At 38.2% G+C, this 23632-nt stretch overlaps 2 pseudogenes; both read right to left on the reverse strand.

Annotated features, from left to right (window-relative positions):
- Nucleotides 1-9178: 9178 nt before the first annotated feature.
- On the reverse strand, nucleotides 9179-10083 carry LOC124189981 (annotated as a pseudogene).
- An 11779-nt stretch (nucleotides 10084-21862) lies between these two features.
- Nucleotides 21863-22767, reverse strand: LOC124189982 (annotated as a pseudogene).
- Nucleotides 22768-23632: the final 865 nt, after the last annotated feature.

Genomic DNA, 23632 nt, shown 5'->3' on the forward strand with positions numbered 1-23632 from the left:
TTGAAAACGATTTCTTCATCCATGTTAACGAAATCAGTCGAGGATTTTGCAAATATTTGGGAGGGGGACGGGTTTCTTTAAGTTTTTTTGCGAAAATGTGGCTCCCTCCCCTTGGCGTTGCCAAGTGTTTCGAAAACGTCCTTCATTCCAAGAAAAACTGAGTTTGTACCATGGGGCTTAGATAAATGGGACAGCACAATAGATGTCTAGAAATGAACGGGCAACACATTAGTGTATGCACCGGCGAAAACAACAAAAAATTTTTTTCCGCAAATTTGGTAAATACCTGCAGAAATGCACATACATTCAAAATCACCACCAATTTTTCTTTGTTAAAAAAACTTCAGAAATTCTTATCACAAATTATCCGGGCTGTCCTTGGGGATCTACGGAAATTTGGGTGATTTTGGCTTCCTCTTCACCTTCCGCTGCCTCTTCTTCTTGACATTGGCTGCCATTAGACGTAAGGCAGCCAACCAGAAAGATTTGCTGCCACTGAAATTTAACTTGCCTGCGTTTTCCTTGTCGACCACCATTGACTGGATTTTAAATTATTCAACTGTCAATGATGGTTTCGCCTTCTCCTTTTCTTTCCATATTCATCCAGCCCCTTCTCCTACACTAGCTCCCTTTGGCTATCCGTGAGGTCTGCAAGCACCGACTCCTCCCTTCAAACCATATGGAAAATATTTCGTCGAAGTGGACAATTTTTTTATATTTCTAGTGGAAATGTTTTAATAGTTTTTTAATAATATTTACAGGTGGTCCTGTTGATTCAGCCTAACTCTCGATTCCTCTTAAACAAGCAGGGGCAGGGGTTCCTTCGCGCCCTCTTCCTCTTTGAGGGCAAACGCGAACGTAATTGAAGAGAAATTTGGTTTATTTTTATTTTTAGTTTTTAGAAATAAGTCTTAATAGTAATTCTTATAAAAGCAACTTAAAGTTAGTACAACAGGAACCGGTGCAATTTTTCCGCAAAACCCTTGTCCTTGGTCCACACCTTTAGCCAAACCATTTTCCACTTGTTCTTCATCTTCCCCCTGTCTTTGGTCCTCCACCAGTTAGACGCTAAATGCCATTGGCAGCGGATTTTGTCCTGCAAATATATTTGTTATTTTAATTATACCCAATTATTACAAACATTTTACCACCGACCTGTGGCGACATAACGACGGATGTATTCTTCGATGAATTTGACCCCACTGTGTTGTTGGCTGCTTGTCTGTAAACCTGTTTGTACGGATATACTTTTATCTTGTTAAGCTTCTCAATCAAAGATTGGTTTTCCTTCAAAGGTGTTGGCGGAATTACCAAGATGCCACCGTGAATAGCCCAGTGTTCGGCATAAGCTATTTTTACAAATATAATCAAATCAGAAAACTCCGATTCTGATGGTGTCAGCGTCAGACCAAAGTGGTCTGGTACATCTGTACAAGTACAAATTAAAATAGGTCAGCATTAACATCTGATGACTTAACTACTATTTTTTCAGCCCTTTGTCAAGGTTAAACTTATTAGTTGTTTCATTAAGCGTATTTATTATTTAAGTTCTAATGCTTCATCTAATTTTGGTTTTCTGTAGACGCCAATGACTACACGATTACAAAAGAATGTCAAAGAGCTTTTTCCCAACCAACCTAGCGAAAACAAAATGCTCTGCCATGCCCGCTTCCCAATAGTTCCCCCTTAAAAACCATAAAGGCAACAACGTTATTACAACATTATTATTATGTCATTATTAATTACGTCATTAAAGCAAAAACCCATGACAGCTAGAAAAAAGCGGAATTCACTATTAAGTTTTCTGAAGAATTCCGCAAAAATGGTTTATTCAGGTACTGGTTGGCTGGTTGAAATGCCTTAGTCACCGTTTCGCAAAACATGAAAATCCTCAATACTGCCAAATTCGGCCTCCTTGGGTGACGGACTCATTGTTAATTTTTTTATGTACAGATACGATTCAACAACTGACATTAGTCTACCAGATGAACGATCGAGAGGTCTTAAGGTATCCTAAAGAAAAGATTTTACGTGTTTCATAGAGAGATAAGGATGTCACCGACAAAAGCATCTTGGTGATACCGGTCCTTCCTATACTGTTAAGTAATTTGTTTTATTTAAACTTCAATATCTATGGCTCAGGATTACGGTAGCCTGCTGTGTTCTCTATAATATTGCCATCTGAAAATGTCACTAGATGAAGACAACATCAAGTTAAAAATCAAAAATGCAAATAACAATATATAAAACAACAAAAATAGCAGCAGGTCAGATAATGCTTTGCGCTAATTGGACGCTGCAAAAAGAAGACGCATAACGCATCATGTTTTTTGTTCATGAAGGTGTTTTCAAGACAAAAATGAAGGACAAAAATATTCCATACATATATGAGAGAACAGGTCTTTTGAACGTTATCATATGGCGAAAGATAATGTTTCAAAGCAAACGCATTCGTTGTTACATCATTTGCGCGTTAGCCGCTGTCTCACTGGAATCGCATCGAGAAAATGTTTTGTTTTTTAAAGTCTCCCGCAGAGTTTACGGTCCTTTTGACCTGCTATTCTAGGATGGTCTCTACTGGGCTTGAATCTGGAGTAGTGCTGTTTCCGGTACTCTGGGGAGCCAGAATATTAGAATTACCACGTTTCAAGCTTTTCCCCTTGTTCTTGTACATGAGAAGGATCGACGGACTGGGGCGTCAATTCTACTGGCGCAGACCAGCAGCAGATTTATAAACTTTTTTTCGAGTAGTGGTCGCCATTTTAGTACGAGCAGCATTGTTGCATTGATATATGTTATCATCATTGATACATACCTGATGATTCTATCACTCTCGTCATCCTGCTGAAGAAAGGAAACATTTTCATCATCCTCCTTCTTGCTTTTTGCAGCAAGCAATGTGCTACTAGTTGAACTTCCCAATAGGTGGTCGGTAATTTCAACTTTGTTCATTAAGTCAACACCCTTCTCTGTGTCTATAGCTATCTAATTTTAACAAATTGTTGGTGGTAAACAGTATATTGAATTTATTTCTAATAAATCTACATCAATTTCAGCAGCCACAGAAGGATTTCAACACCCAAATACTGCTCCCAATATTTTTGGAATAAGTCAAAGAGTTTTCCATCCGATGGCCGCCACTTCAAATTTGTAATATAATTGCTCGATATGAAACACTGCACTTTGACATTGTATATTACCTGTTTCATTCAATCCTGAATAGTGATTGCGAATTACTGCCTTTTCTTTGCTTTCAAAATTGTTCCATTTCCTGCGAACACTTTCCAATGGCAATCGGGATGTTCCATGGTAATGAATCAATAATAATAGCCATTATCATTAAAGCACTTCGTGTATCATGTTCAAAATTATTTTGTTATAATTAAGTGAAGATTCAAGTGATGATGGATAAACTGGATTGCGTAGTTGTTGAACATAAGCGAGCATATTATCATTAATAAGCTTATTACGTCATCAGTCTCAACTTTGAGAAAATTATTGTTGACTAAAGATTTAGACTTAAATGAAGGTTCAAAAGGCTCAAGTGATCATGAAACATGTTGTCCTGGAACTCGTCGACGAATTGAATTTATATCAAAAGAAAATAAGTATATAAGAGGAATGGAAAATTACACTGTTCATGAAACTTTATAATATTTCTACTGCCTTAGAACTCCCAACGTTATGGAATGAGATATCGTTCACATAACAGAAGTAAACAACACAAGGACTTGTCAAATTATATTTAGAGAAAAAATTACATATAAATTACAAAAATACTAAGGGTCAAAATTGTGAAACCAGCAAAACAATGGCATAAGAAAAATTTGTTATCATATATGTCTTAATATCCACCATATCTTCTGCTGAGATCTGAAAAGTAGATTGTACACCTAACAATGTATCAGAAAACTGAATAAACAATAAATAAGTAATGAAGACTAAAAGTAACAAAAAATCTCGACCAAACCTGAATGATTTATATATTTAAGACATCAACAGTAGCCCTAGTAGATTAAGGTTTAAAGGATTTCTTATATTCAAAATTTTAGTCTTTTGTTGAAGGAAATTTAAAAGAAAACCTAATGATGTGATGCGGACAGTTGCGCCGTGAGTGCATGTCATCATGACAATTCCTGTAATGTCTAAATTCTTAGCCTTTTAGTTTTGCGACCGCAGAGCCTGAAAACTCGAGGATCCACAAGGTTCACCCTAGAAATAACCGTACAACAATTTATGAACATAGATCGTGATTTTTATCAAACTTAAAGGTTTCCCTAACTTCACCTTCCATTTTAAGTGTGTACGAGCTGGTCTTTGTCATCCTCAATATAATTTCTTTTCCATATAAACCCAGCTAGCATGTCTTTATTGGTAAAATATTTTTTTCCGACAATATTCTTCGATCGATAACCCACATATTGGTATAATATTATATTATTACTTTGTTGCGACAAGGTGGCTGTTAAATTTTTTTGTTATTTTCCCAATAAATGACTATGATCAAAGATGAATAAATTTTTTATTTTCCCAATAACGGATCATTAAATAAGGAATACATCGTTTTCTATGAAAAAACTTTAGTCTTTTACATTTACCACACGTTCAAAATCCTAAATGATTGGTTAACTGTTGCCTTTTTTTACCGAGAGTGGGTTTGAACCATCATCCTGTAAGTCACCAATCCAATGCTATAACCACTACATCAGCAACGGAGATGATAATAAAGTCCCGATGTGACCAGATGGATAGTGCATACTTAGACATTGTCATGGTTATAGCCCAGCGTGAGCAAAATCGATTTAATTACATCAGTGAAGGAATTTATGATTATTGAGACTATTTGTTTCATAAGTCATTTGTTTGCTGAAAGTGGGTTTGAACCAACCTCCATAGAATTACCTATATGGATATATAATAATAGCAGTTTTAACATTTCATCTCCTTAACGTTTAATATAAATTAGATCACGTTAGCGTGAAGGTAGAGTTTTAATTTCGAAGTACGTAAGTTAGTTGTTCGAGATTCGAGACTTGTGCAAGATTTGGATTTTAAGACAATTGGATTGTTCATTTAGGCAATTGTATGCAGAACTAACGAATTGAATACGATATAAAGCATTTAGGATTTTGAACGCATGTTAAATGTAAAAGACTATAGCTTTTTCACAAAAAAAGGATTTATTACTTTTTTAATGGTCCGTTATTGGGAAAATTTTCGGAAAACAATATTTTACCATTACGGGACTAGACTTATCCCTTTTTTGGCCGTAGGGACATCCTTGATGAGATCCTCTGGACTTGTCTATTGCCTGTCGGGACAAACCCCTATAGGGAATCCCCTCTTAACCCTTGTTTACGTGGCTTCTAGAAGTTAAAAACTTTCATTGCTTCAAGTCGAAAAACATTTGTAATATCGCTGTTGGTGTAGTGGTTATAGCATTGGATTGGTGATCCAAGGTGAGATGGTTCAAACCCACTGAAGACCAAAATCAAGAACTTGTCTAATAACAAGTTGAAGATGAATAAACATTTCACGTTGGACTATATAACCATAAACACAACAACCAGATTTCCGTCAAAATTTTAAAAGTAGTAAAACTGTTATTTCACCAATAAAAGTAAAATAAGTAAAACAAGCTGAAAAATTATTGTGAGCCAACAAATTTGGGTGCAAAAATATATTGGAAAAATATTTAAAAAAATTATTTTACCAACATCTCAATTGTAGGAATATAATATTTTAGCAATATTTGGGAAATATACTCTGCTAGCTGGGAAGACTCGCCATCTCGACTAAATTAATAAAATCAGCTTTAAATTGAGTTGTTGATTGAAATTTATTTTTAGCTATAGCTATAAGCTATAGCTACACCAGACATAAGGTCTTAACTCGAAAGCTTTTATCAGGAAACATTTTTCTCCGATAAACATTTAATTTATCCGTAATTTATCCGTGGGGTGAGGGGAAATATTATAAACTGAAAAGCGTTAAAATATTTCTAAGTTTTGTTACCCTTTCGTTCAAATGGGCAATTTCATCCAGGACTGTGATATATTTCCCTTGTGACGTCCCTGTAGCCTGGAACATGAGAAATTGGCACTACCCTGAGAACACTACCATGAATAAGATAGCTGATATTCGGTAAAGTTCCTGGCTAATAATCGGATTTCATGTAATCGGCCGATGTGGGTTTTTTAATAAATAGCAAAACGTGCACTCAAATTCTGGACTAGAAAAACCGTCCAGAAACATTTGACATAAAAATAATTTTTATAAACTTTTCTTATTTAGATTTGTCCTTTTCATTCATACCTTTTGTCGTGACAACAGACACTCTGTCATGAGCAATATGATTAAAGTGAAATGTAGAGTCACACTCAGGACAGAGCAAAGCGTGACAAGTGTGACAAACTACTATTCCTTTCACATTTCTACAATGGTTGCAGATCCCATTGAAAATCTCCAAAGCCTCAACAATGGCCATTTTTTCTATCGGAATCTCTAACACAACTAAATGCTCTGTCTTGTGCCCTCTGTCTTTCTTTCCAATCTGTTTCCTCAGCTTTTTACTTGGCAGCAGCTTCTGCGGCTGAAGTTGGAGCTGTTCGAAGCTTATCAGGGATATGTCTAGCTTCATACTTCTTTGAAATAGCCAGCAATTCAGGTTCAACTAGTATAAAAAATATTTATATAATTCACATCTGTCAAAAGGATCACTGATGACAAACTTTCTAATAAACAATTCATAATTTTGTGTTCGATATGACAATTGTAATTTGCTTGACTTGTGATCATCACACATTACAATGTGATGGCCACTGGCTGAACTAATCCAATAGGATATTCAAAATCTGTCGTCAGTTCTCTTGACGAATGATCCCAATTCCTAATGCTGATTTACAAGGTGGAGGTAAGTTGTAAAAGAACATACCGTGAGAACTTTAGCAAATCCATTTTAACAGCTTGTAGAACTTTCTCGGCAATCTCTGTTTTTGGCATAACTTTGTAACTGAGAATCAACCTTTTCCATTTTTGATGTTACATAACACACTGAATATACGCTTTATGAACCTGAGTAAGGTGATGAAGAACCTGAAAATTTCTATACAGTGAAGTACTTAAGTGCAGCAGTGTAGTCTTTACGTTTCAGCCGATGTGCTAACACTTTTACTTCGTATCTTTGCATCCCTCGAAAGCAGAAAGACAAGAAAATCAAAAATTTTCGAGCGAAGAAAGGGTTTACGAGAAATTGGTGTCTGAAGAACCCCTGATTTCCGATACCAGTCTTTCGAAAAGCCAGTTATTTTTATTGATAATGTCATTTTTCCTTAGACATAATCTTACTAATTCTTCTCTGTCAGACTTATTTCAACTCTTAAGCCTTCCTGGGCCCTCATACTCACTAAAAGCCGGATATTTAAAAAATTAGTTTACTTTAAATCCAATTATGTAAAACTACTTTTCAATCTCTGTTACGCCTCTGTAGCGATTTTTCATTCTGAAGTTAGAAGAATTATTTAAATTCGGACTGTGAGGATTTATCAATTTTCACACTTAAGATTGATTGATAATACAGTATTATCAAACTGTTACGCCTTTTGTAGCGTTTCCCTGTCTAATCCTAGAAGAATTATTTCTTTTAAACTTAAACTTAAGAAGTATTCAAAACTCAGTAACGAATTGTCTCATGCAATATAACTTAAAAATAGATATTCCTTTTTTAAAGGAGGGTGGTGAATAAACACGGAATCGAACGTTTACTGAACGTCAACTTTCTGAGCAATATAAATCGTTTGCCTATCGTTTTTGTTTTCCTCTCTTCCTTATGGTAGAGATCTTGCATTCTCTACTAGTGAACATTCTATCTCCTGATTCAGAAGAGTTTTTCAAGTTTATATCAACTAGAAGCTAATTTACATCTTTTACTCAAACGTACTTAAGTTTGCATCTTTTTGTCTCTCTGTTCCTCTAATAATTCTACAATATTGACCTTTATGTATGATAGGAAAATTCTTCAGCACGAATTTAAAATATTTTAGGTTACAAATTTAGGTAGTATTTTTTGTTTTTCTTCCTACCCAATGAAATCTGCACACATAAAGAGTATACACATTTAGGTAATTTTTTTTTTTTGGGGGGGGGGGGTTGGTTCTAGGTTTCTTTAACTTCAGTAATCTTGTAAGAATTGTGTTTGATTTGGGGGATTAGTCAAGCATTGATCATCTTGAAACTAACAAGGTAAGCTTTTTGTCATAATATTCTCTTCTGAATATTTTGATTTGGACAATGTAATTACAATTTATGGTATTCTTCATAATTTCTGCAAGATCTAAGCCAAGTCCCTGAGATATTTAAGTGAGTAAAGAGTTTTTCTTGGAAGCGTAAGAATCTGCCAATTGTCAAAATAAATTCGAAAGTGTAAAAAGTCTCGAAAGTCTCTCGAAATTCGTTCAGTGAGTCAGACGTCGAAAATCTTATCTCCGATTAAATTCAAATTATTACTACTATATGTCCAAAGCGAAAGCTAAGAAACAACCCAAGAATATTGTATTAAAAGTTTCACACAGAGTATATGCAGTGAGTGTGATATACTAGAGAGTTGCAAACTAAGTATTCGGTCGTACTCATTAGTGGATAAAAACAGTTGATGACATTAAGTGGTGGGATCATGCGAATATAGACCCTTCCTTACAGTATGTCCCCTCGTTCAAATTTCGAATAATTTTAATTTACGTCATTTATTCGTAACTCCTTTTAAATTATTTCGGAATCAGACGATCCCATTTCTGCCCACAATCATTTTCAATTTTAACTAAGGTTCAGAGAGAATGATGACATGAAAGTGACGGTCAATTAGTCAATTTTGTATGCAAAGGAACAGCTGTTATTTTTTTCCTGGAGAGAGTGAGCTTCTTTAGCGCTGCTATAAGTAATCGAACGTTTCCTCTTGTTGAGGTTCGACCTTGTTTGTGGTTAGCAACGCCCAACATGCCGTACTTTTTGATACTTTGAGGACAGAATGTTTTGGCCACACAAAGAATATCGGTACTATACTCACAACATCTTCATCGTTTTAGCTTCTTATTATTCGGGCCCAATCATTAGCATACAAAAATCAAATGAAAAAAGGTCATTATGGTTATTATCATTTCATCATTATTCTTCACGCAATCTCTCAGTAAATGACTTCGTAAACGGTGGCCTTTTTATCGCCAGAGCCCGTCACGATCTACTTGTCTTCCGATGAAACGTTCTAACAGAACGCCAAAGATGACTCCTTCGACTGTTGAACGTAAATAACAATGTGAAAAAATAAATTGCTGGATGTTGTATCTTCAACGAGCTGACATGGAAAATGGAGGTTTCTTAAGGAGTTTGCCATCAGTCGACACCAACCACTTTTCAGTGGCGGCGAATTTCAATGACAGGACGCACGATTCGTGCCAATCCAGATATGGAACTTGTCCGGGTTTAACGTGTGCAGCACCTGGACAAGCCAGAAAATATATCCATCGGGAATGTAAGTGGACATTCAACCAGTTTCAAACCCTGAAATCCAGTCAATAAACAACTTTTCCTTTCAATTCACCTCGACAGCTGAACTCTCCAGTCCAACGGCCAGTCAGTCAACAGCTGGACAACATCCCAAAGAAAGTATCTGAGAGGCGAAGTCGTGCTGTGCCAATTGACGGCCCTCACGAAGATCCCACGACCGGACCGTGTATCCAATCCTCCCGTCCACAATCGTGTCTCGTCCGCGCTTATGTCGATGCAGGAGACAACATCCGTGTGACCATGGGATTGCCTCACCGGCGTCTGCTTGTGCAAATCCAACACGGTAAAGTTTCCGTCTGAACAGCAGCTGAAGCAAACCTGATGTTGGACCACTCCATTACCACCAACATGGAAGGAGTAGACCTGTTTACCACCATCCTGGGACATGAAACCTAATAGTCCACGCATCTGCGGATGCGCATCGTAGGCCAACATGGGCCTTGGAGGATATCTGGCGTGCATTGGAGGTGGTTCGTAAGGTCCAGATACTCCCGCCAAATCTGACGGTGGTCTGCCTGGTGGCATATACGGCGGATATTGTCCGAGTGGCGAAGGTTTCGGCACACCTTTTCATACTAGAGGGCCATTTGGCGGAATTCCGCCCAATCCAGTTGGAGTTGCAAGCTTAGGAGCTATTCCGGCTGCTCCATTGTTCTTATCTACATCATCTTTGTGCTCATCATGGGTCCACCACTGCAAAAATAAAAAAAAGTAGTTGGAGGAAACCACAACAACAAAAGTAGCAGCAACTGTAACCAGGCATATCTTCCGATGTTGAGCAATCATTTCGTCAGCAAGCAGCCCCACCAGGTCATTTCATTTTAAAAGATTTTCCAAAGTATTGGACTTAGCCCACAGCAACCTGTGTTCCTGCCCCATTTGTGTTCCACGACCTACCAGCAAATCCTATACCAATAACTGCAGTCATATTCGAAATTCTTACTTTAACTTATTTTTGGTGGAACGAACTTCATCTAAAATTAATTGAAAAAGATTTTGAAGTTTTTTGTGTGTTTGTGAAGTGTTTTTGTTTTTTGTTTTTGTACTTAGCTCAAGGTAGACCTATTGACTGGGCAACCTCTTGTCGGGAAGTTGAACTGGAGACATCATGATTAATAATTTAGAAAAAATTTGAGGTCCTGGTGTGATTGTGAATCCAAATTTGTATCTTTTACAGAACTCGTACCGCAGAGACCTGATTTTTTTCTCTCTTCAGCTATTTCTCGTGTAACCCTGTCGAGTTGACTAATTGAGAATGTCGAATTTCCGGATGTTGACTGGGAGCCACAATCAAGGAAGCGGGGGTGGAGGAAGCCACTGAGGTGGTCGCAGCGGAGCTGGAGTAAGCCGTGTTGGAGGAAGCGGAGGTGCGGAACGAAGATTTGGAAACGCTGGAGGCTCTTCCGGAGGAGGTTCTTCTGGGGGCGGTGGATTCAAGGGCTCTTCCAGAGGAGGGTTCGGTGGTCTATCTTCAGGCGGCGCTCACGGAAGTGGAGGTGGTGGCGGCGGCGCTGGACGAGACTGGTTTTGAAAAAAACTGTGGATCATACAATTTTGGTAGCCACCCATCCTGCATCCGCTGTGCTTGCGTGAAAAATTATCTTTCCCCGGATAAAAAAGTTGAAGTTATGGATGTAGACAAAACACCCCCTCTCCAGGGGCCCAGATGTCTTCTTTGTCTATGTATGCCCGGCTCCACCTGCGGATGCCACCCCTGAACTTATGTGGTGCCAGCACGTTTTATCAAATGACTACAAACTTTGTGCCAGTGTGTTCCCTTATGAATCCAAATTTGGAAAAAGTAAAGACTTGATACGTATTACGATTAGTAAAGTAAAGCAAAGTAAAGGTAAAATTTTCTCAGCCCATGTTCCCACTCTCGAATTTTTTCGAGTTCCAAAGATGTTATTAGAATGGAGATGGTTCCAAATGATTCGGAATTCTTGTTTCTTGGTCCACAACACCAGGATATAAAGCTTATGGACGTGATTGTCAAAATGGTATGTATTTAATTTTTCTGTTTTCCCGGTTTTAAACCTACTTTATTCCATGGAAAGATGTTAAATTAAAATTTAATGAAATAATAAATAGGTTCTCCCGGTTCTCCATTCTTGCAACACTTGTGTGATGTTTTTAGTCAGCGTAAAATGGATCTTCTTTCGATGATGACACTTGTCAATCGAAAAGTGCCCCACGACGGAATGTTTGGTCCCAAAGAATTGGAAATGCCGCAATTCACCTCGAGTCTTACAAGTAAGTTTAGATCTTCCGTATAATTTTCTAGTACTTTCAAAGACTAGTATTCATTGATGAATAACCAGACACTATAGACTAAAAATTAGTTTTCTGTGGAAAGATGTTTATATTCATGAAAAGTTTTACAAAGTCCTTGAGGAAAATCACAAGACACTAATTATGTGTACAATGATGACACTTGTCAACAAACGAGTGCCTGATGACGATTTTTTCGTCGTCAGGTGTTTAATAGTTTGTTAACGAATAACAATAGTTTATGAAAGAATAAGAAGAAGATTAAAGAAGAAGTTGCCAAAAGAGTAGCAAGACTTGTTATGAGCACTCAACATATGAGCTCCTCAAGTATTTCTATGCTAGAACATTTAGAAGAAGGAAAGAGTTGGTAGAGCTCTTCACCATGCAGTCTGGCATCGTGAGTGAGCAAAACGCGTCGTCTGCTACTGGCTTTCCTTTTGAACTAAATGGTCGGACCTATTGCCATGCCGGTCCGACAGGGCAATAGCCATAGAGGGCTATTGCCATAGAGGGCTATTGCCCTGTCAGTGTTAATAACCCCATCTAGTGACGACTATTTTATTTTGCTTTGCGTATGTACATTTTTACTTTAGTCAAGGCCTATTGCACCTTAACGTATTCCCGTATTCCAAAATGAGGTTTAATTTTATAAGAAATGAAATGCAAAAATTTTCTGGGATAACTTTACAATAACGTTCCATCATGGTATAATAGGTTGAACCTATTATGGGTGAACCTATTATAGGTTCAACCTATTATACCATGGTTCCATATTAAATTAAAACTTACATAGTCGTTAATTCTACATTGTATTCATATGGATTCAGAAACGCTACCATTTTTTTTACTTTGATAGTTCATCTTTCTCATATGCTATTTGATTGTTTTTTATGAAAAAAAACATCCCTTCGGATACCTTGTTAATAACGCAGGTAGCTGACATCATGTCATGACATGTGTTTTTCGTAAATAAAAGCTTTTGTCATAAAATTTGTTTTTAATTTTACCCTATGCATCTGATTTAAACCCAAATCTAAAAGTTTTACCATTTTAAAGTTTGTTCTTGATTCAGAAAGGCTACCAATAGCCGTCGCTAGATGGGGGTTTTAGCACTGACAGGGCAATAGCTCTCTATGGCTATTGCCTTGTCGGACCGGCATGGCAATAGATTTCACGGATCTAAATTCCTTTACTCTTTGCTCGGTTGCCATATTGAATTAAATCGACTTGGCAGTTTCTACTGAAATAACGTAGTAAAAAAATTTAGGCAAATTGTTAGATATAGTGTATTCAAATAGACAAAATTACCACCTGGTTTTAACAAGCCGTCCGCCACTCAAACAGACCTTTTTGATGGATGTTGCGACAATAATTGCTAGGGTTTAAAAAAATTAACAAATAGATGGCTTTTTTTGTTAAATTTTTTTCGCTTAGTGGATTGGTGAAAACCGCAATCGCCTAGCTTTTTTCGTTTGGGATATATCTCAGAAAAACTGTGGGTGGAGGTAGCCAAAATTTTGATGTTTTTTTTTTATACAGCCGTTTTCTCTTTAACTGCTGCACCTAAAAATATTATGATTAGTTTAAAATGATGGGATAGACAACTTCTTCAAACAATCACATTTCACCTTTTTTAATACTCGGCTCAGAAGCCGAGATATTAACGATTGAATTTTTGGAAAAAAATTCCCAAAAATTTCTTCGTGTTTGGCCATGCCGGCCTGAAAGCCGGCAAAAACATTGTCTTGGTTACGAAAGAAATCTTGCGCCTCGTCGTCGCGGCGTTGAATTCCTGTACTAATGCTATATTTGAGAAATCGGAAAGTCAAAAAAAGGACTTTTTTGCCAATCAATGATTAGAAAGCTATACATCGCTTTTAATTGGCCTTTTTACAATCAATCGGGCATCATCTTGTTAATTTTATGGCGAAAGCTTCTAATTTTTAAGTTTTTTAGTTTATTAGAAAAACTTACTTTTCTCAAGGCTGCTTCGACATAAGGCACCATGTAAACCGCGGCTGCCGCGCTGCTGAAAATTATTTGACCGTCTGTCACTATTTTTTTTTATAAATTCCCTATTTTACACCAGATTTTTCTGAAAATTTGATAAGTTGTAAAGAAAATACGTATAACACGTGGGGATATTAAAAAATATACATATTTATAATTAGAAGTTCCGTATTTATACGAAAATAAAAAAATTGAATTTCAACTTGTTTTTTACAGAAATATTTAATATTTTCACGGAGGGTTTTGTATGAAACATCTTGAACACTACAATAATAAAGCTCATTACATTTTGTTCGAGGTTAAAAATTAATTACCCTCGACTAAAAGTGATGTTCCTATCTGGTAAGAAAGTGACGAAAATAGTCAAATGAAGTTATTAGTTTACTCACTAGATGAATAATTACATGGCGGAAGTGAGAGGCGAAATAGAGTTTGCTGGAGGGGTGGCTTACAGACCCCGTAAAAAAGTCATCGTCTCTGAGAGAATTCCCCGCCATATGCCTGCCGCAACCATAAGTTGCGCTCTGCTATTAGAATGAGCGAGAGATTTCGTTTGACTTAGTTTTTTTTTCTACAATAGATGTCTCTTTCTTCGCAGTTGGCTGCTTGGCTCTCTCGCGGCACCGTTGTAAGAAAGAAGAAGTTCGGCCCTCCAAATCCAGCAGAGACTCCGATTGTACGCTCCCCATCTTGGACCCAGTTTTTTGTAGAAACTCTGGGGTTGAGAATTTTTCTCTCGACACTCTACCCACTTCCACGTTATCACCTAAAACTGACCACTGAGCTTCCTCAATTAATTCGATCCCGGATACTTGCTTTCCCGACTGGACGGTGATCGGCTTCCTCGTCGGATTGAGAAAAGAGACATAATAGTGGTCTCCCAGTTCTGTTAGAATAGAGTTTGGTATTACCCACTCAGCACCTGGATTAGCAGAGAAGGAACGATTAACAATAAGACACTGTGAATGGCGGAAACCTTTATCGTCAGTTTGCTTTGGTATTGGTAGGAATGCGAGTGACAAGGGTGGAACGATGACGGCACGATCTGTTCGATAGGTTTCGGGTGGACTATGGAATTGGTGGTCGGTAAAAGGTTCAATGATTACTGAACTTGTTGATGGATGGATGGAGATTCCGCCAATCTGATTAATCCAATCTGTTCCAAGTATAAGGTCATGAGAGAGCTCCATCAAAACAAGCACAGTTATTTTTTATTTTTTTTTATATCCATTCGACCTTCAGATCCAATTCTCCAACAGTTTCTACAGAGCGACCGTCCGCCATTTTGAGAATTGAAGACACAGGAATGATGAGATGATTAATTGATGCGATGATGGAGTGTCGAATAACACTAGTGTTGGCACCAGAGTCGACCATTGCCTTGACAATTCCTATCCCCGGAATTGTGACGTCAACGATAGGCCGATTATTTGGGACTTAAATAGCACTCACTGCCGGGCCTGGCCCACTGGTCCGGCCTTGTCGTTTTCCGAACGATTCCTTTCGGGACAATCTCTTTTCATATGGCCAGGTCGATTACATTGAAAACACGAACGTTCTCTGCCAGTGGTGTCCGTCTGTCGCCTCGTCCGGGTCTGATATGGTTGGAATCGTTGAGTTTTTCCCATCTGTTTCCTTAGCTCCGACAATTCTTGCGTTTGAGCTTCAATTCGAGCTTCGAGTTCCGATTCTGGTTCAGGAGCTCTATCGCTATTTTGTTCCAGCAGGCCATAAACCTGGATAAACGCTGTAGTGGTAGGAGGAAGGTTCTGTAGCAAAACCGTACGGAACTGTCGATGGCGAATTCCTTGAACAAGATAAGGGACGAAGTCTGCCTCCGTCATTGGATAGGGACAATGGCAACGCAATTTAGCCTTGGTCAATGCATATTGCGGTCCTGGCTCGTTGATCTGCTGTACTTTGGCAGTTACCATCTTCTCCCATTCTCCAAACGTATAGCGTTTGCGAAAGGCTGCACATAAAGCAGCCGACCATCCCTCCCAATTCCGAGGTGCCTCTGCATCATGTAACCAACGCCACTCGGACGCAATTTCCCGTAATGCTCCTTTTGCCAGTTGTAGTTTTTGATTTTCGGGCCATTTTCCGGCCACTGCTTCCCGATTGACGGTTTCTACGAACTCAAGGACATCCTCTTCCGCCTTTCCGCTATAAGTGGGAAGCTCATGATTACGTTGTCGATTCTTTTCAAACATACGCTCTTGCAGACCGTGTTGATTTTGGACGATCCCAATTAGAATGGCAAGCGGATCGTCTGCCATGTCGATTTTTAGAAAGCGAAAAACTAGGAGAAGAGAAATATTAGTGACGTTAAAACATGAATTTTAAATCACAGAAAACAAACAGACATTAATTCAATCGAGCGGTTGGAAAAATTCCAACCATTCTATGGCCCGATCCCACTTCTGACACCATGTTATGAGATCGGGGGACTCGGAGCATAGAAAAGAACACAATTAAAAGTCAATAGCTCGGTCTTTATTTCCTGACTCACATCTAGCAAGTCCTTTACCGGTCACACTACACCGTGTCTGCCTGGACTACAAAATACAGCGAGTCCTTTACCGGCCACACTACACCGTGTCTACCTGGACTCGCCCCACCGGCCATACTTATGGTATTCCGGCCCTTAACACATACACAGAATACTGGTCATGTATGTGACATTCCAGTTACCAGCAATTACGCATATGCGATTCAACAATAAACTGGATAAAGACGGACAAACAAAGATAAGGTACTCACACACGAGAATCACACGAGATAGCCTGGCTATTGGAAAAGAGTGCCGAGCTGAAGGCGACGTCGTCTTAGTTTAAGATGGTACACACGAGTGGCCACAAATCAATTCAAGGGAACAAAAAAAAAGGAACTCCAACTCAACGTCAGAGAGACGTGAAAGGGAACAAGGACTCACTCGACGATCCTATATCGTCGAGTTCCGTTGAACAAGGTGAAACAAATACAAAAATAATAGGGAAGCAGAAAGGGAGGTAATTCCGGGAAATCCGTTGAGGTGTGAACGTTGACAGATCGGCGACGATCATAACAATATTATGTGTAACACAACAGATATATTTGAGCGTGTACGTCAATTTAAGAAGGATACTGGATCCAAATTATAATAGCGAATTAGGGACATGGCTATTAATTTTATTTCCGACCTAGGGTCGAGTTCTCATCCTCGCGGGAGCCGGTACACTTGTTGATTGCAGTTTTCTAGAAAACACATAATCGCACTTGTATATAAGTTTAATGACCGGATAGGGAGTCGAACTTGGGGTCGGGAAGTTAATAGGAACCTCAATAGACGCCTTACCCGACTCACCCACCCGTCACTTAATGCAAATGTTAAGCCGCTAGATGGCTATGAAATGTCTTTTTAATCGACAGAAAACCGTTCGGTATATATTATAGCCCGAAAAACCGAATAAATTCACTCGGGAATCAAAAAGAAAAGAAATAAATTTCCCGTTGTTGTCCATCAGCTGCGTGTACGATGCAGCCGGTTATCGATGGCGGTCAGCATGGCGAATGAAAAACATCGGGAATTTCAATCAGTTTCAAATTTCAATCAAACTTTTTCTTGTTGCCACTTTCTAAGGTGTCAATTCCCGATCAGGTGGATGGCTTCAATGACTCATTCCCAGTCTCGGTCAAGTCCAACTATGTGTTCAACCGGTTTCTCATATTTTTTATATTTTTGAATTTTATTTTTTTTGAATTTGGTTTCATTGAATGCGTAGACTTTTTCTTGAACGTGAGAACAAAAGAGATGTTAATCTATTCGTGGCAGCACAGAAAATATTACGCCATCAACGACTATATAATTCCCTTATGTTGGCTGAAATCATTGGCAGACATCAACAATCAAAGTAGACGAACACGTAAAAGGGAATAAAATAGCTTCAATTTTATTTTATTTTACCATCCAAATATTTATTTTGTTCTTGTCTCTGAAACCTCTATTGTTTTTTTTTCTGATTGGGAAAATGAAAAAAAAACCATGAGCCATGAGTTGAATTGGCATTGCTTTGTCAACTGAGAGATTTTCATTTTACGAATTCACTATTCTAGGTTTTTTTAAAAAAAGAAGTCACGTCGGGATCGAGCTCTACCATCAGTGGATAATTTTCAACAAGTTTGACGGAATCAGATTGACGAATCGTTCTGAATAAACAATAAATAAGTAATGAGGACTAAAAGTAACAAAAAATCTCGACCAAACCTGAATGATTTATATATTTAAGACATCAACAGTAGCCCTAGTAGATTAAGGTTTAAAGGATATCTTATATTCAAAATTTTAGTCTTTTCTTGAAGGAAATTTAAAAGAAAACCTAATGATGTGATGCGGACAGTTGCGCCGTGAGTGCATGTCATCATGACAATTCCTGTAATGTCTAAATTCTTAGCCTTTTAGTTTTGCGACCGCAGAGCCTGAAAACTCGAGGATCCACAAGGTTCACCCTAGAAATAACCGTACAACAATTTATGAACATAGATCGTGATTTTTATAAAACTTAAAGGTTTCCCTAACTTCACCTCCCATTTTAAGTGTGTTCGAGCTGGTCTTTGTCATCCTCAATATAATTTCTTTTCCATATAAAGACTCGCCATCTCGACTAAATTAATAAAATCAGCTTTAAATTGAGTTGTTGATTGAAATTTATTTTTAGCTATAGCTATAAGCTATAGCTACACCAGACATAAGGTCTTAACTCGAAAGCTTTTATCAGGAAACATTTTTCTCCGATAAACATTTAATTTATCCGTAATTTATCCGTGGGGTGAGGGGAAATATTATAAACTGAAAAGCGTTAAAATATTTCTAAGTTTTGTTACCCTGTCGTTCAAATGGGCAATTTCATCCAGGACTGTGATATATTTCCCTTGTGACGTCCCTGTAGCCTGGAACATGAGAAATTGGCACTACCCTGAGAACACTACCATGAATAAGATAGCTGATATTCGGTTCCTGGCTAATAATCGGATTTCATGTAATCGGCCGATGTGGGTTTTTTAATAAATAGCAAAACGTGCACTCAAATTCTGGACTAGAAAAACCGTCCAGAAACATTTGACATAAAAATAATTTTTATAAACTTTTATTATTTAGATTTGTCCTTTTCATTCATACCTTTTGTCGTGACAACAGACACTCTGTCATGAGCAATATGATTAAAGTGAAATGTAGAGTCACATTCAGGACAGAGCAAAGCGTGACAAGTGTGACAAACTACTATTCCTTTCACATTTCTACAATGGTTGCAGATCCCATTGAAAATCTCCAAAGCCTCAACAATGGCCATTTTTTCTATCGGAATCTCTAACACAACTATAAATGCTCTGTCTTGTGCCCTCTGTCTTTCTTTCCAATCTGTTTCCTCAGCTTTTTACTTGGCAGCAGCTTCTGCGGCTGAAGTTGGAGCTGTTCGAAGCTTATCAGGGATATGTCTAGCTTCATACTTCTTTGAAATAGCCAGCAATTCAGGTTCAACTAGTATAAAAAATATTTATATAATTCACATCTGTCAAAAGGATCACTGATGACAAACTTTCTAATAAACAATTCATAATTTTGTGTTCGATATGACAATTGTAATTTGCTTGACTTGTGATCATCACACATTACAATGTGATGGCCACTGGCTGAACTAATCCAATAGGATATTCAAAATCTGTCGTCAGTTCTCTTGACGAATGATCCCAATTCCTAATGCTGATTTACAAGGTGGAGGTAAGTTGTAAAAGAACATACCGTGAGAACTTTAGCAAATCCATTTTAACAGCTTGTAGAACTTTCTCGGCAATCTCTGTTTTTGGCATAACTTTGTAACTGAGAATCAACCTTTTCCATTTTTGATGTTACATAACACACTGAATATACGCTTTATGAACCTGAGTAAGGTGATGAAGAACCTGAAAATTTCTATACAGTGAAGTACTTAAGTGCAGCAGTGTAGTCTTTACGTTTCAGCCGATGTGCTAACACTTTTACTTCGTCTTTGCATCCCTCGAAAGCAGAAAGACAAGAAAATCAAAAATTTTCGAGCGAAGAAAGGGTTTACGAGAAATTGGTGTCTGAAGAACCCCTGATTTCCGATACCAGTCTTTCGAAAAGCCAGTTATTTTTATTGATAATGTCATTTTTCCTTAGACATAATCTTACTAATTCTTCTCTGTCAGACTTATTTCAACTCTTAAGCCTTCCTGGGCCCTCATACTCACTAAAAGCCGGATATTTAAAAAATTAGTTTACTTTAAATCCAATTATGTAAAACTACTTTTCAATCTCTGTTACGCCTCTGTAGCGATTTTTCATTCTAAAGTTAGAAGAATTATTTAAATTCGGACTGTGAGGATTTATCAATTTTCACACTTAAGATTGATTGATAATACAGTATTATCAAACTGTTACGCCTTTTGTAGCGTTTCCCTGTCTAATCCTAGAAGAATTATTTCTTTTAAACTTAAACTTAAGAAGTATTCAAAACTCAGTAACGAATTGTCTCATGCAATATAACTTAAAAATAGATATTCCTTTTTTAAAGGAGGGTGGTGAATAAACACGGAATCGAACGTTTACTGAACGTCAACTTTCTGAGCAATATAAATCGTTTGCCTATCGTTTTTGTTTTCCTCTCTTCCTTATGGTAGAGATCTTGCATTCTCTACTAGTGAACATTCTATCTCCTGATTCGGAAGAGTTTTTCAAGTTTAAGCTAATATCAACTAGAAGCTAATTTACATCTTTTACTCAAACGTACTTAAGTTTGCATCTTTTTGTCTCTCTGTTCCTCTAATAATTCTACAATATTGACCTTTATGTATGATAGGAAAATTCTTCAGCACGAATTTAAAATATTTTAGGTTACAAATTTAGGTAGTATTTTTTGTTTTTCTTCCTATCCAATGAAATCTGCACACATAAAGAGTATACACATTTAGGTAATTTTTTTTTGGGGGGGGGGGGCTTGGTTCTAGGTTTCTTTAACTTCAGTAATCTTGTAAGAATTGTGTTTGATTTGGGGGATTAGTCAAGCATTGATCATCTTGAAACTAACAAGGTAAGCTTTTTGTCATAATATTCTCTTCTGAATATTTTGATTTGGACAATGTAATTACAATTTATGGTATTCTTCATAATTTCTGCAAGATCTAAGCCAAGTCCCTGAGATATTTAAGTGAGTAAAGAGTTTTTCTTGGAAGCGTAAGAATCTGCCAATTGTCAAAATCAATTCGAAAGTGTAAAAAGTCTCGAAAGTCTCTCGAAATTCGTTCAGTGAGTCAGACGTCGAAAATCTTATCTCCGATTAAATTCAAATTATTACTACTATATGTCCAAAGCGAAAGCTAAGAAACAACCCAAGAATATTGTATTAAAAGTTTCACACAGAGTATGCAGTGAGTGTGATATACTAGAGAGTTGCAAACTAAGTATTCGGTCGTACTCATTAGTGGATAAAAACAGTTGATGACATTAAGTGGTGGGATCATGCGAATATAGACCCTTCCTTACAGTATGTCCCCTCGTTCAAATTTCGAATAATTTTAATTTACGTCATTTATTCGTAACTCCTTTTAAATTATTTCGGTATCAGACGATCCCATTTCTGCCCACAATCATTTTCAATTTTAACTAAGGTTCAGAGAGAATGATGACATGAAAGTGACGGTCACTTAGTCAATTTTGTATGCAAAGGAACAGCTGTTATTTTTTTCCTGGAGAGAGTGAGCTTCTTTAGCGCTGCTATAAGTAATCGAACGTTTCCTCTTGTTGAGGTTCGACCTTGTTTGTGGTTAGCAACGCCCAACATGCCGTACTTTTTGATACTTTGAGGACAGAATGTTTTGGCCACACAAAGAATATCGGTACTATACTCACAACATCTTCATCGTTTTAGCTTCTTATTATTCGGGCCCAATCATTAGCATACAAAAATCAAATGAAAAAAGGTCATTATGGTTATTATCATTTCATCATTATTCTTCACGCAATCTCTCAGTAAATGACTTCGTAAACGGTGGCCTTTTTATCGCCAGAGCCCGTCACGATCTACTTGTCTTCCGATGAAACGTTCTAACAGAACGCCAAAGATGACTCCTTCGACTGTTGAACGTAAATAACAATGTGAAAAAATAAATTGCTGGATGTTGTATCTTCAACGAGCTGACATGGAAAATGGAGGTTTCTTAAGGAGTTTGCCATCAGTCGACACCAACCACTTTTCAGTGGCGGCGAATTTCAATGACAGGACGCACGATTCGTGCCAATCCAGATATGGAACTTGTCCGGGTTTAACGTGTGCAGCACCTGGACAAGCCAGAAAATATATCCATCGGGAATATAAGTGGACATTCAACCAGTTTCAAACCCTGAAATCCAGTCAATAAACAACTTTTCCTTTCAATTCACCTCGACAGCTGAACTCTCCAGTCCAACGGCCAGTCAGTCAACAGCTGGACAACATCCCAAAGAAAGTATCTGAGAGGCGAAGTCGTGCTGTGCCAATTGACGGCCCTCACGAAGATCCCACGACCGGACCGTGTATCCAATCCTCCCGTCCACAATCGTGTCTCGTCCGCGCTTATGTCGATGCAGGAGACAACATCCGTGTGACCATGGGATTGCCTCACCGGCGTCTGCTTGTGCAAATCCAACACGGTAAAGTTTCCGTCTGAACAGCAGCTGAAGCAAACCTGATGTTGGACCACTCCATTACCACCAACATGGAAGGAGTAGACCTGTTTACCACCATCCTGGGACATGAAACCTAATAGTCCACGCATCTGCGGATGCGCATCGTAGGCCAACATGGGCCTTGGAGGATATCTGGCGTGCATTGGAGGTGGTTCGTAAGGTCCAGATACTCCCGCCAAATCTGACGGTGGTCTGCCTGGTGGCATATACGGCGGATATTGTCCGAGTGGCGAAGGTTTCGGCACACCTTTTCATACTAGAGGGCCATTTGGCGGAATTCCGCCCAATCCAGTTGGAGTTGCAAGCTTAGGAGCTATTCCGGCTGCTCCATTGTTCTTATCTACATCATCTTTGTGCTCATCATGGGTCCACCACTGCAAAAATAAAAAAAAGTAGTTGGAGGAAACCACAACAACAAAAGTAGCAGCAACTGTAACCAGGCATATCTTCCGATGTTGAGCAATCATTTCGTCAGCAAGCAGCCCCACCAGGTCATTTCATTTTAAAAGATTTTCCAAAGTATTGGACTTAGCCCACAGCAACCTGTGTTCCTGCCCCATTTGTGTTCCACGACCTACCAGCAAATCCTATACCAATAACTGCAGTCATATTCGAAATTCTTACTTTAACTTATTTTTGGTGGAACGAACTTCATCTAAAATTAATTGAAAAAGATTTTGAAGTTTTTTGTGTGTTTGTGAAGTGTTTTTGTTTTTTGTTTTTGTACTTAGCTCAAGGTAGACCTATTGACTGGGCAACCTCTTGTCGGGAAGTTGAACTGGAGACATCATGATTAATAATTTAGAAAAAATTTGAGGTCCTGGTGTGATTGTGAATCCAAATTTGTATCTTTTACAGAACTCGTACCGCAGAGACCTGATTTTTTTCTCTCTTCAGCTATTTCTCGTGTAACCCTGTCGAGTTGACTAATTGAGAATGTCGAATTTCCGGATGTTGACTGGGAGCCACAATCAAGGAAGCGGGGGTGGAGGAAGCCACTGAGGTGGTCGCAGCGGAGCTGGAGTAAGCCGTGTTGGAGGAAGCGGAGGTGCGGAACGAAGATTTGGAAAC

This window comes from Daphnia pulex, chromosome 3 (genome assembly GCF_021134715.1).
Source record: "Daphnia pulex isolate KAP4 chromosome 3, ASM2113471v1".
NCBI classification, from domain to species: domain Eukaryota; kingdom Metazoa; phylum Arthropoda; class Branchiopoda; order Diplostraca; family Daphniidae; genus Daphnia; species Daphnia pulex.